At 39.3% G+C, this 13,190-nt stretch overlaps 1 protein-coding gene across 2 annotated transcripts in view; it reads right to left on the bottom strand.

Annotated features, from left to right (window-relative positions):
- The window catches only part of LOC121528077 (dynamin binding protein), a 73,996-nt gene extending 65,811 nt beyond the window's left edge, over positions 1-8,185 (bottom strand). For both annotated transcript variants that reach the window (XM_041815227.1, XM_041815226.1), the window contains exon 1: positions 7,856-8,185. The gene's annotated coding sequence lies outside the window, so the exon portion shown is untranslated. The remainder of the gene's footprint in view (positions 1-7,855) is intronic.
- Positions 8,186-13,190: the final 5,005 nt, after the last annotated feature.

The raw sequence follows: 13,190 nt of genomic DNA on the forward strand, positions 1-13,190 counted from the left end.
TGGATGCATTTCTAAAAAGCCTGGAACTTGGGTGACTTTCTGGAATATTCAAAGATGACATTCACACCCGTAAATAAGATATTGACAGCTTTTTATTCCATTTTCCATCATTTCTGCCACTAGCAGCTATTGCTTTCCCACAGTGCTTATTGACAGGCTGTGACAACCAATGGCAGGCTGTTCTTACTTTGCTTTGTCAAACTGTGCACGTCTTAACAGTAAGATCATGCAGCAGACAGCCTGTATTGCTCCTTGTAGAGAGAAAGAGACACAGATTGCCTGTGATGTGTCCCTCTATGTCACTGTAAACAGGAACTGCTTTGAAAAATGGCACGAAGAGAATTAAAAAGAAAGAGCAAGGACTTTTTTGTAAATATGTAAATATTTTGAAGATTGTTTTTAATTCACCGTTTTGTCCCTAAGAGACGGGGAAAAAAAAGTCTTAGTCATTATTCTTTTGTCTTTATAGTCCCTTAACTTTTAGCATTCAAGCAACATTACTGCAGCACACATATATATTCTGGTTGTTTTGATAAAAAGGATGTTTAGAGCTTGGCTTTGTTCCACAGGATTATGTTTTACAAGCTTTTGTGGACAACAAGTCCAGGCAAGACAAAATGATTAAAAAATAGCTTGAAGGGTCAAACTAGGGAGTCTGTCGTGATAGCTATCAGGCAGATTAATCTCCACATATTCATGTTATTTGATGCATATATGACCTGATGTGGTGTCTTGACTGACAGTGTTGTTGACAAATGCGGCTCCATGCAGCATTTTCAACGGGAATACTAGAGTAGAAGGGGAAAAGTGACAGAAAAGTACCAAGAACTAACAACCCAGTCAACGGACTTTCCATATCTGTCTATCTGTTCTGCTGTGGACTGTGCCAACATGAAGGTCTTTAACATTTTATCTGTAATTTAACAGTGTGTTTTGGTCAGTGGAAAACGTGTAGCATATATAAAACAGTTCCACCTGGCAGATCCCTTCTGCATGTCAATCTATCTATTCATTATCTACACTACTTCTCCTGATCTGGCTGTTGGTCAACTAGAGCCAATCCAAGCTGTCACTGGGCTAGGGGCAGGGTACATGATGGATTCAATCACAGGGCTGGTATATAGAAACAGACAACCAGTACACTCACACCTACAAGCAATTTAGAGTCAGCACATAACTTACGAGCATGTCTTTGGTCTGTAAAAGAACCTGCACATGTATGGGGAGGACATGCAAATTGCTGTGAGGGTGTTTTGGTTTCACTTTTGTACGATGGAAGTGTTGTCCACATTGCTTTTATAAATGAAATCTGGTCCTATGCCTACAGATTCCACATTTTTATGAAGAACTGAAGATTAGCTTCTGGTAAAACAAAAGGCACATGGGGTGTGTCGCCCAAATAAAGCTTTATCCCTGCATTGCAGCAACTGCTTTATTTCTTGGCTAACAGGGGAATGAGTCAGGGCAAGACGAGCCCAACAGAGCAATCATCGTTCACACATGTAACCTCTTCAATGCCCTGTCTTGTTCACATTTCCCCCGGAGAAAATCTTAAGTTTGGAAAGAGAAGAGGCTTTTTATTAAAAGTCTGAGGATTCTACTTTTCTACTCTGTCAAGTTTTCTTAAAGAAGAGGCAACTATTGTAAGAGCTGTCTATGAATGCAGGGGAAAAACCTGGGTGGGCCCTTGGAAAAAGACTGAAAGCACTCACTTGCTCATCAATAGCTCTGGATCCAACATCACGTTCACATTTTCTTTTCGTCGCTTACTTTCCAGCATCTTTTTCACTTTGGCAACACAGATTTGTTTCTCTGTTCCTTTTCTGGAGCGTGCACGTGTTGAACATTACCGGCCTCACACTCATATACACAAAAAGGGCGGAACTGTTTCTTTTGCATAAACATTTCCACAGTAAGGAGGACAGCTCAGATGTCTGAGCTCAGGGGGAAGAGGCCGCGGTCGTCATGGCTACTGGGATCTGTTTGGACAGCAGGAGGGTTTTCCCTGCTAGGACCCCAGAGGTGCCTGAGGATATGCCTCAGCCTTAAAACATGGAGGGCCCTAATAGTTTGCATGTGAGCTGTTACATAACTGATCTGTGCTTTGGAATCTCACCGTGACGTGCCTGCAGAAACATGATCAATTCATGGAGGGGGAAATATGCGTACTTTTAATAAGTCCAACAAGTTCTCACATCTACTTTACAAACTTGTAGGAGATTTTAAGGTGAGTTGAGGACATGAACAAGAGATGGCACAACCAAGACAGTCTGGATGTCTATCCGTGAATCAACCTCTAAGACAATCTTACTGAGAAAGGTCTGGAAAACCAAGGCACAGGTCTGAGATATCTGCTGCTTAAGTATTCAGTAATTTTTTTACACCATTTTTAGTACAAAAAACCAAATATGTGACAAAACAAATTATTTTCAAAATACGATAAATATCTCAAGTAGGCCTACAAGTTAATAGAAAAACTTGCAATGCATATGTCATTCATCAATAATGAAATATTGATAAAAAGTGTGAAAAATAAACATGCTACAGAGGTTTTAATTGGCTATAAATCTTGTTTTTATTTATATCTGATGTTCTGCAGGATTTATGCAGTGCATGTTTGCAACGTGTCACTCCAAACCAATCCAAAAGACATCTTTTTTTTCATAAATATACTGCAATTAATACAAGAGTTGGTTTACATTCTTAACACTAACCTTTTTCACCTGTGTCGACATTTGTATCCATCAAATTAAAAACATTAATTATACATTATCTAATCCGCTAACCCTGGCCTCAGGGCTTGAGCCAATCCTAGCTGCCATTGGGGAAGCGGGATACACCCCCGTATCGGTCGCCAGTCAATTACAGGGCTGTGACAAACAATCAGTCATCCTCACACTCATACCTACGGGCAATTTAGAGTCATCAGTTAAACTAAACAAGTATGTCCTTAGTCTGTTTTGCTCTGGAGAGAACCCATGCGTGCTCAGGAGAACATGCTAAATCCACTCAGAAGGGCCCTGTCCAAAACAGGAATCTTCTTGCTGTATAGCACCAGAAACCATCAAGCCAACATGATGCCAAGTATTAATTATACAATACTAGCAATACAGTACTGTGTGGAACTTTTGGGCATGTTTGGGCCGAGAATTTACTCTAGGTAAGGTGTAGATGTGGCGAGTAAGCTGCATGAGAGGCACCATTGGGCGGGAAGGAAGATCGACACAACCCTGCTCATGCTCTGGATGTCCCTGCATTAAACCAGGGCACAACCCCTGGTCGTGCTGTGGATATCCCAAGGGCCCCAAAACTAGGGGTAGACAGATTATTGGCCTGACTGATTATTGATGCCAATATTTGGCATTTAGTTGCTTATTGGTATTTTTATTTTACCAATAATCTACCAAAGTAGGTTATTTCAATGAGTGCTTCTTTGGCTCCACTACAAGGTGTGTCTTCCCCTTTGGTTTTGTTTTCTCTCACTACAGTCTAATCTAATGTCGGGCCATCAACACTATCAGACTGACTTGATGTCACACAACTGCCAGCCATTCAGCACTGAGGCCTGGGTGGCAATGACACATGGAGTGAAAAGCATCACTTCCTGTTTCCTGCTGCTACTGTGTTGATCTGTACCTTCTCATGTTGACAGAGCTAGTGCTGAATTATTTATTTTCCTTCATTTTTTTAAATGCAGTTTCACTTTAGCCACAGTAAGTCCATTTTGTTTGTCATAATAAATGCATATCAGTTCCAAGTATTGTTTTTCCATCATATGCACTATGTATCAATATTGGTCCTGAATAAAAACAGTATCAATTGGCCCTTACCAAAATCCACTGGTGGTCTTTAGGTGTATTACCAGGGGTGAAAAGGCCCAAACAGAAGTGATGCTGTTGAGCTTGACCTTAGCTATCAAGCTACAGACATGTGTCCAGCTTGACTCTGGAAGCCCTCTCGCCTTTCCCAGCCCTAGATTGTTGCACACTGGGCCCTGTGACAAATCCTTAGCACCCTACATGGCTAAAACTTACGCACAGTACTGTATATTAAAAGAATAGAAAGTCTGTCGGTCTTTGTCTTCTCCTAAAAGTGCGTTTCATAGCACCCGGCCTGATGTTAAAAATTTTTTAGCATAAATCCCAATTTTCAAAAATGGTCATTAATACCTATAACTACCATGCCAGTCAAACTGACCCAATTAGAAAGAATGAATTTTCTTTCTGTTTTATGCTGTGTTCCTTGTACCTCAGACATTGGATGTCAAAGCTGGGAATATCAGGATCACGTATTCAACTACAAAGCAACTGAAATGCACTATGATTTTACATCAGCAGACAAACAGCCATCACTATGGAAATGCCTTCTGTCTGTTACTACACTATAATTAGAAGTCTAACCTTCAATAAAGCTACCATGGCTAAAAAAATAGATTCCTTATTGTGACGTGTCACTAGACATGCTCAAATGCATTAAATGAAGAAGAATCTGATGGTGGGGAAGTTTTGGAGCTGAGAGATCAGTCTTTTGGATGTGACAAATCCTCATCTGACAACGATCCAGTTCTCTTTCTGTGTTTAATCAGCTGCTGTGGTTAAATAATTATTAACAGGTCAACTCTACCTACTGGCACTTTTAGGTATATAGAGACCCCCAGCGGTTCTAGTCTTAATGAGGCTATTAAACTATTTGACTCTTTATCTTATTAGCACACACAAAGACAACCAAGCCCTAAGCCCATTAAATTTATATTAGTGCAAAGTCAGGCTTTCAGCCTTGAGTCAGCAACAAGCAAACTGTATGAAAGCCAAATGGTCTTTTGCTAGCCAGCTTGTCTATACCATTTAAAAGGAATCCCTCTTTAGCAGCAATCTTTGGGACTCTGGATTTGACACTGGTGTTCTGTAGGGATGTGTATGACCAGACGACTGAACAGGTCAACAGTTAAAAGTCACCAGCCTTGTTTTTACTGCATCCAAAATGTTCCCAGGTCTGGCTTCATTTCTGGATCAATCTGCTCCATTTAGCTTGGCGGAGGAAGTTGTCTAGATGGTCACAACTTTCTGCAAGGTATACTGCTAGCTAGCTTTGATGTGCTCTGCCAACAAAACACGTCATCACTGTGTCACAAACACAAAAATGATCAATGCAATCAGGTTTTATGAAAACAAACATATTTGCTGTAAAAAACTTCTTCATTTTGCCTGATTACATCTTCAATTTAAAGGCCATTCATATATGTGCATCACCTACTGTTAAACTACTCCTTCCTCTTTTCATATCCAGTTCAAATCCGTTGAATTCCACAGCAATTTTCTGCCTGTTCTGCCAAGAATACCAAAACCATGCAGCCAGAAAATAACTAAAGAATGTCATTTTTAATGCCTGAGAAATACCATCCCTCTGGGACATTACATAACAGGAATAAAAAATAGACCTTCCTGTTTTCCCCATATGAATCATCAAGTTATTTCTATTATCATTTATCACCATTTGACACAGCCTGACATGTTAGTGTATGTGACATATGTCACATGCAAACTGACACAAACATCTCGGGTTTCTTTGTGACCAGGTGCTGACACAGGACCCTGCTGAAAATGCAAATGCTGAATTATTCAGTGTGGTGTGTTTATATGCTTCCCAAATCCTAACAAGGCACTACAGACAAAGGCTGAACAACAGAGGAGTGAAAGAGATGTCCTTGATTAAGGCTGATAGTAATTAAAGAAGAAGAGGTCTCAGGTATGAGGAAAAAGAATAAAAAGTTTAAAAACACTGGCATGCGCAGTCCTGTAACACATGAAATGACACGTTACTCTGATTTCACAATAAGATTGATGGTTGGATCCCTGCAGGCAAAGAAAAATTAAACGATTCAATTAAGTTACAAAGCCAAGTTGTGCAGGCATGTCTGTGTTCCTCAGCTGTAGCAGATAAATCTTAGTCTATACTTTGCACCATATATCCTGCACACATTTAACAAAAACTCTGCAGCAGTTCCAAATCTGGGCTTGGTTCACAGGACAAGCTGGACATGATGCAGTCTCAGTCTCTCTGTGCCAACTCACTCCCCACCAAAACAATCAGCACTGCTTCCTGTCACAGCTTGAACAGATACAGATCCTCCCCCATGAAGTCATTTAGGTACAATATGGTTTGTTTCTCTGTATATAAAAGGAAAAATACCTTTTGTTTTAATGCCATAGCAGACTTTATTCAGTGCATTTTTTAAGAAAAAGTTAGTCCAAGTCTTGATATAAAATGATAGGTGCAATACTGAAAGACTTGGGCCATAAAGCACCTCTAACACACTGCATGGCAACTGAACAAGAGCGCACTCACAATGGACATACATACCATGCCAAAGCATGTTTTAAGAGATCGTGCATCTTGGGGGGGGAAAGAAAAAAAAAAAAGCCAAATGTGTGTCATAATAGGTAACCATGCTCAGGTCTGATTGTGCATGAAGCAATGTGTGTGCAGGCTAGTGGGAGACTGGGTAGAGGGGACAATCATGCTTCAGCATGGACTAGGGAAGCTCATTACTCATTTAGAATGTACTCATCTATCAAAAATATAAGACAGAATAAAGTGGAATGCAATATGACAGAACAAATGTCATTAGATTTCGTTAAACCAGGACAGAATGATAACATAATAAAGGAAAGAATTGAGTATAATCAGTCAAAAACAGCTAAAAACATGACCTCTATGATAGCGTTTCTGTGTAGAAATCACTTCTTGCCTCCCAAAGGGAGTTCTTTGCTGCTGCATGACGTCCTCTGCAAAGAAACTATATCGGTATTACAAAATAGCAAAGTATCCCTTTAGAAGAAATTATGAATTTAATAATGGAACTTGTACAGCTAATCTTTGTGTTATTTAAAGGAATAACAGTGATTAATGTAAAAAAAAAAAAAAACTGTCGGGGCACAGGTGGTCTAGTGGTTTAAGGCGTGCCCCATGTACACAGTTAGAATCTGGCCTGTGGCACTTTCCTGCATGTCTCTCCCCACTCTCTCGTCCCTGTTTCTCATTCTCTCCACTGTCCTCCACTGTCATTGAGGAATCAAAAATAAATCTTAAAAAAAAAAAACTGTCAACGTAAATGTAAATGTACTTAGAACTGCTGGGGAGCAGTGATATTTATTGTGATAAGGCCCAGTGGTGTTATTTTCCTTTATTGGCACTCATGGAATGCCTGTTGTCCAATCAGATGGCTTGGTCGGAACTAACTGTTGTATAGTAAAACATAACAGAATGCTAAATAAAATAACAGAATCCAACTAAAATGAAACCCAGAAGAGGAATCCTTTAATGCTAAGGTTGTTTGGAAAAAAAGCTAATAGAAGACTACTTGTAGCTAGACCCTAACAATTAAGTGTGCACGTGTGTTTGACTGGAATCTTCCCTCCCTTATTTAAAGTCAGTCTCTCTCTCCCCCTCTCTCTCTCTGGAACAACTGACATTAGCAGCCACAGGTGACAGACAGACAGCGGGGGGATTATTTGGTCTGTCGCACTTGTGTTCACTCATTCAGCTCACGTCATGAGTCAGTTAGCTTCATAGCTCTGTATTCACTGTGGGCTGCCTTATTACACTGAGAATATACCGTTCAAAGTACGCCACAAAGGGCTGTCAGCACTTAATATTTACAAAAGAAAGCTTGTTAAAGTAGCACTATAACAGTTGTGTGGGGCTAGTGTTGTGGTTGTGGATGAAAAGCGTGTACTTGTGTGTCATTACCAACTTATATGTGTCCCTACTTACCCTTCATGCTGTAACAGGCGTTCCTCTATTACAGCAGGGGCTAAAAAAGGTCATATTATTTATATTTGTGGTGCTTTCTTACCTGTTGAGAGTCCGAGTCCAGTGGAAAAACGTGGGAAAAGGGCCGTTAGATCCAGTCAGACTAGATATCCAACTTTCCTCAGCCTGGTGATGTGCTGGCGGAGTTGCTTTCCTCCTCGACACAACTTTTAGAGCAGCTCCAGCACCTCCCTCTGCCCCGAAGCTCTGCGCAGTCTCATTATCTTCCCGGAGAAACGTGTTTTAATTTTTCAGTAATGGCCAGGAAAGCATTGTTGACACGTCGGCCCCACGTCTCTGTCTCCGTAAAATCAGCTGTCATCGCATTAGACACGGCTGAGACCGAGTCGCTGTGCTCCTCTCCATGCCTACATACAACAACGCCACCCACTTTTTCCACAGAGGGACGTAGGTGGCCGGGCTGATGCCTGATTTAAAAGATAAAGAAACTTTGTTCAAAGAGTTGGCGAGCCTTTAACTGTACTCCAACAGCGTTTCCTATACTTTATAATTAATTTTTTTTTATTGAAATACTAATAAAAATTAGTTGACATTACATACATGCCCAATAAAGGTGTAATATCGGTTCTAATGCCACAAATTATTCTTCAAGGTGTATTTTTGTGCCATTTTTCAAACAGTAATGCACTATTTTAATTGTTTTTGGTATTCCTATGATCTGCCTTAATTTGCTTCATATGAATTTATAGCAGGGGTTTTTAAGGGGTTGAACTGAGCCCAGAGTCCTTCCCAGGAGAGTTTTTGGACTATCAGACTTTCTTTTGATGCTAATTCTTGCACTTTGGGTATTTTCATTCCAAATACTCATCCTAATTACTGTAATATTTCTATATATACCTAACATTAGATGTACACCTTTACTTTTAGCTAGCTGCTCCTTGGTGCTCTAGCACAGGGGTTCCCAAACTTTTCAGTAACAACGCCAGAGACCAGGGACCCCCACCATTCCTAGACGTGGTTAAAGCATGATGTTGCACAAAGCATAATGTACAAATTCACATTTTATGGAGTTTTTGTACACATTACTTACATTTAAGCACAAATCTCATTTCATAATTGTTTTTATTTTAAATTGTACTCATTTAAAGATGTTTTTTCAATAATGGATTGAATATACCCTTTTAATTCACTGTAATTTTCTCTGATGTTTCTGCTACCCCCAAGTTAGTGTCTCACAACCCTAAAGAGGTCCCGACCCCCACTTTGGGAGGCACTGCTCTGGATTCTTTTCCTCCTGTTATGATGAAATCATCTCACAGAGCAGAAAATAACTGATATATTAAATGAATACTAACTGAAAAACACCAAACACCTTTGTGAAATGCAAAAACATGCATGCATGCTTTGTGTGTGTGTGTGTTTCATTAAATATCCATTTGCACTGATATTTTTGTTTTGCAGTTGACTCTGAGGGACACCATACAGTTTTACCCTTGCTGCCTTAATTACTTTCTCTATTGTGCTTCAGCGCTTTTACTTGAGTGGCACTTTGAATGCAGCACTTTATTCCATATTGAGTATTTTAATGTAGGAATTAAAGCCAGCTTTAATCAAGAAAAGGGCCTTAGTACTTCTCTTCTACTGCTGATAGCATAAATCCTTGGTTAGCGAACATTCCCAATATAAATCAGGATAAGTGTCCCAGAGTCCATCTGTTTAATATGATCTAGACCGGTCAATCCAGCAATACAATATTGAAATAGCACCAAAAAAAAATAAAATAAAATGTTGCTATCTTTATACTGAAAAGATATTTTTGAACTCTTGAAGAACCAGAGTGGGCATACAAAATTTTTTTTTGACCTAACTATCTAATTTTGCATTTTTATTATCCACCATTACTAAACTTGGGCATCATTAAACTTAGCTGACTCATTTTCAGATCAGCTGCAATTCTATGCAGCAACTTAAGCCAATATTTCAATGATATATTTAATGTTCTTATGCTACCTCAGTCTTGTATGGTTTACAAACTCAGCATATTTCAACATCTTCAGTAATGATGCCATCTAATGTTCACACGTGACTAGAAACAGCTCATCCCCTCTGTGGTTCAGAATGACAAAACCAACACAAACATTTCCTTATGAACTCATTCCTGTGCATGTAAGCACATGTTTGAGTGTCCACTCCACCCGGGCAGACACTGTTCACTACATTTATAGGAAGTGTCACTGTCTATGTTTGAGCCTGAATAATCATTCTGTCAGGTTTATTTGGTGTCACTATAACTCATTTAGTATAATCTAACAAATGTACTTCTTTAATCTGCTGTTAAAGGTGAAGAAAGTCAAACTTTCTGACACCCAGCAGGAGTGTTTAACCTGTATTCTATTTGTAGCTGCAGCTCTTTCATTTGGGATCATTTAGACAAAGAAAACCTTTATTTAGAGAGAGAAAATCATGGTTGTTTCATAAGGGATTATACGTTGGGTAACTTTTCTCAGCCATTGCTACAGGGTGTTGTTGTGTGAAGCTCTGACTCCAGTGTTTTTGCTGTGTCTGCAGTAATGACAGCTTCCTCATATGTGATCTTGAATGTGCAGGACAATAGCAGGAAACAGAGTGTGAGTTGGATGCTTTTGCCTTTGAGTGTTGTCACGGAAAAGGAAAAAGACTCAGGACAGGTCACAGTAAAAAAACACTCCAAAAACAGACTCACTATTTCACTTACATACAGTGCCTAAGAAGACCATGATTGATTTTAAAAATCATTATGGTCAATATAATTCGGCTTTTTTTACAAAAAATTGCCAAAACAAAACATCATAAAAAATTTAGATGGTTTAATGAGTTAGCTAAGCAAAGCTAATTTGGCAGCTCATACATCTTTTTAATCAAGTATTCCTTAAAACATGCTACGCTCCTGGTAGGCTATCTCTTTACTTATTTCTTGGCATGTAATGTTGCTCCTGTTTTGGTCTTATTATGGTATTGGTGTTTCTCAAAACACTTATTCCATGCTACAGAATGACGAAAAAAGGGACATGATCCTCTTACAGGCAATCGAAATGAGATTCCTCAGGAGGGTGGCCTGGCTCAGCCTTAGAGATAAGGTCAGAAGCTTGGACATCCGGGAGGATCTCGAAGTAGAGTCGCTGCTCCTTCACGTAGAAAGGAGCCAGTTGAGGTGGTTCTGGTGTCTGATCAGGATGCTTCCTGGGCACCTTCCTGTGGAGGTCTTCCAGGCACATCCAACTGGGAGGAGACCCTGAGGCAGACCCAGAACTTGCTGGAGGGATTATATGTGCCATCTGGCCTGGGAGCACCTTGGAATCCCTCAGGAGAAACTGGAAAAAGTTGGTAGGGAGAAGGATCTCTGGGCTGACTCGCTTCGCCTCCTGCCACCATGACCTGACCCCGGATAAGCGGAGGAAAATGGATGGATGAATGGATGGAGGTAGTTTTTATCAGATTTCTATCATTCATAAAAAGTTAACTTCCTGTTGGAGAGTCTGGCAGCGACCCCTGGTGGACAGAGCGAATAAGACATACAGAGTGCCTGCTACTTCACTCAGTCTCATTGACAGCAGGGTGGTTAACAGGCAATTAGGGAGCCCTACCATGTGGACTTTGGTGTTTTGTGCGTAACTGAGCATATGTAAGTACAGTTTGGCTACCAGTTGTCTCTTATGGACATTTTATGTTTAGGAAAATCCTTCTTTGTTAGATTTGTCCTGTTTTAGGACTTTTGAGCTGCATGCTAGTTAGCGCATGTACAGCCATGACTACGCGTTTCTCTGCTAAGGTGATGTTTTAGTATGAATAGTGTAATTTCCCTGTCTGTTTCTTTGCCCTAATTTGATGTTCTATGAGGACTAACAGCAGCTTTGTTGTATAAGCTAGATTGTAATTATTTGTTATAATTTGTATGATCATTTGAACATTTAGTTGTGTCAGCCACATAGTGATAACAATACTTAACTACTGCTTCCCTCTAATGTTACTTCATTTCCATTTATTACAGACCACACACACATACACATTCACACACTAAATAAAGCAGGCATGTCCTCTTAAACCTGCCAATCCAAGACAGTACCCAAAAACATGGAAGAAGCAAAATAAACTATTTAAATATATCCTTACTCTGGGTTCTCTAACAGGAATCAATGTCCATATTGTCCGCCTCAACTGCTCTGCTATATTTCCTTCTGTTGGGCAGTGGAAGGAATCATCCGTATATTTACGGATATAAAAACATAATTCAAGTAGGTAAGTGGAAATGAGAATACTGTACATATACACAAATACTGTGGTGCTTTGTTGATTATGCATTGATAAACAGTTTTACATATCTAGGTACATACATTATTAAGGCAGATATTTACTTTACTTAAATGTGCATTTTTACATACCATTACAAAGCGCATACTCTATGCAAGAGCCCTCTTAAAAGATGAGGAATAATTATTTTTCTCAAGACAGAAAAATGTTCTGAGCCTTGAACAGGTGCCAGAACTCACCAAAATTTGCACAAAATTCCAAAGTACCAGAGATTTATTGTATAATAGTTACTTTCATATGTGTGCATTGCAGACTGACTTCACAATAGCCCTTGATTAGAGCCCCTCCATTGGATTTGAACTACATGCAAAACTTTCGTACGCACAAGAATCATATCCAGACCTAAAAACAATGTAGTGGAAAACATACAGAAGTGGTTTATGTACAGTTAAAAACCTCAAAATCTGTCATTTTCACTATTGTTTTTAAAATATTTATTTAACAAACTAATGTTCAACATATGGAAGCTCATTTCTGCCACTGAAAAAAAAGAATGTGGAATAAGCAATTAAAAAAATAATCTTAAATCAGAATTATGTAGCAACAAGTCAAAATCATGAGATAATAAAGTCATAATAATGAGATAAGAAGCATAAATTCTGACTTAAAAATTCATAATTATGAGATAAAAAGTCATAATTATGACTTATGATTTTTTTTTCAAGAATAGCCTTACTTTCACATTTTTTCTTTTTCTTTGGTGGAACTGGGCTTCCAAATTAATGTCATTTTCCAAAATAATAATGATTTTTTTTAAAAAAACCATAAAGTTATCAGTTTCTACAAAGATAACCTTTGGTGCTCTTTTTTATTCAGATTTGGGGTGCTTGTTTCCGGTAGAATCTCACCCTGAGTCCTGAGTCAGTCGCAGTAGATGTGTGACACTGTGGGCCCACTGGTGGGCTTCATTGACGCCACTTTAGGCGAACTAATTGCACACAAATACGAGTGCTTGCCGTCTCTCTGTCACACTCACTGCATTCACACACACAGTACAGCTGAGAAAACTCCAGATCAGTGGCCCTGCATGAACGTTGGCTTTGTCTCCTCTCACAGTGACCACTTTTCAT

This window comes from Cheilinus undulatus, linkage group 20, assembly GCF_018320785.1.
Source record: "Cheilinus undulatus linkage group 20, ASM1832078v1, whole genome shotgun sequence".
NCBI lineage: Eukaryota > Metazoa > Chordata > Actinopteri > Labriformes > Labridae > Cheilinus > Cheilinus undulatus.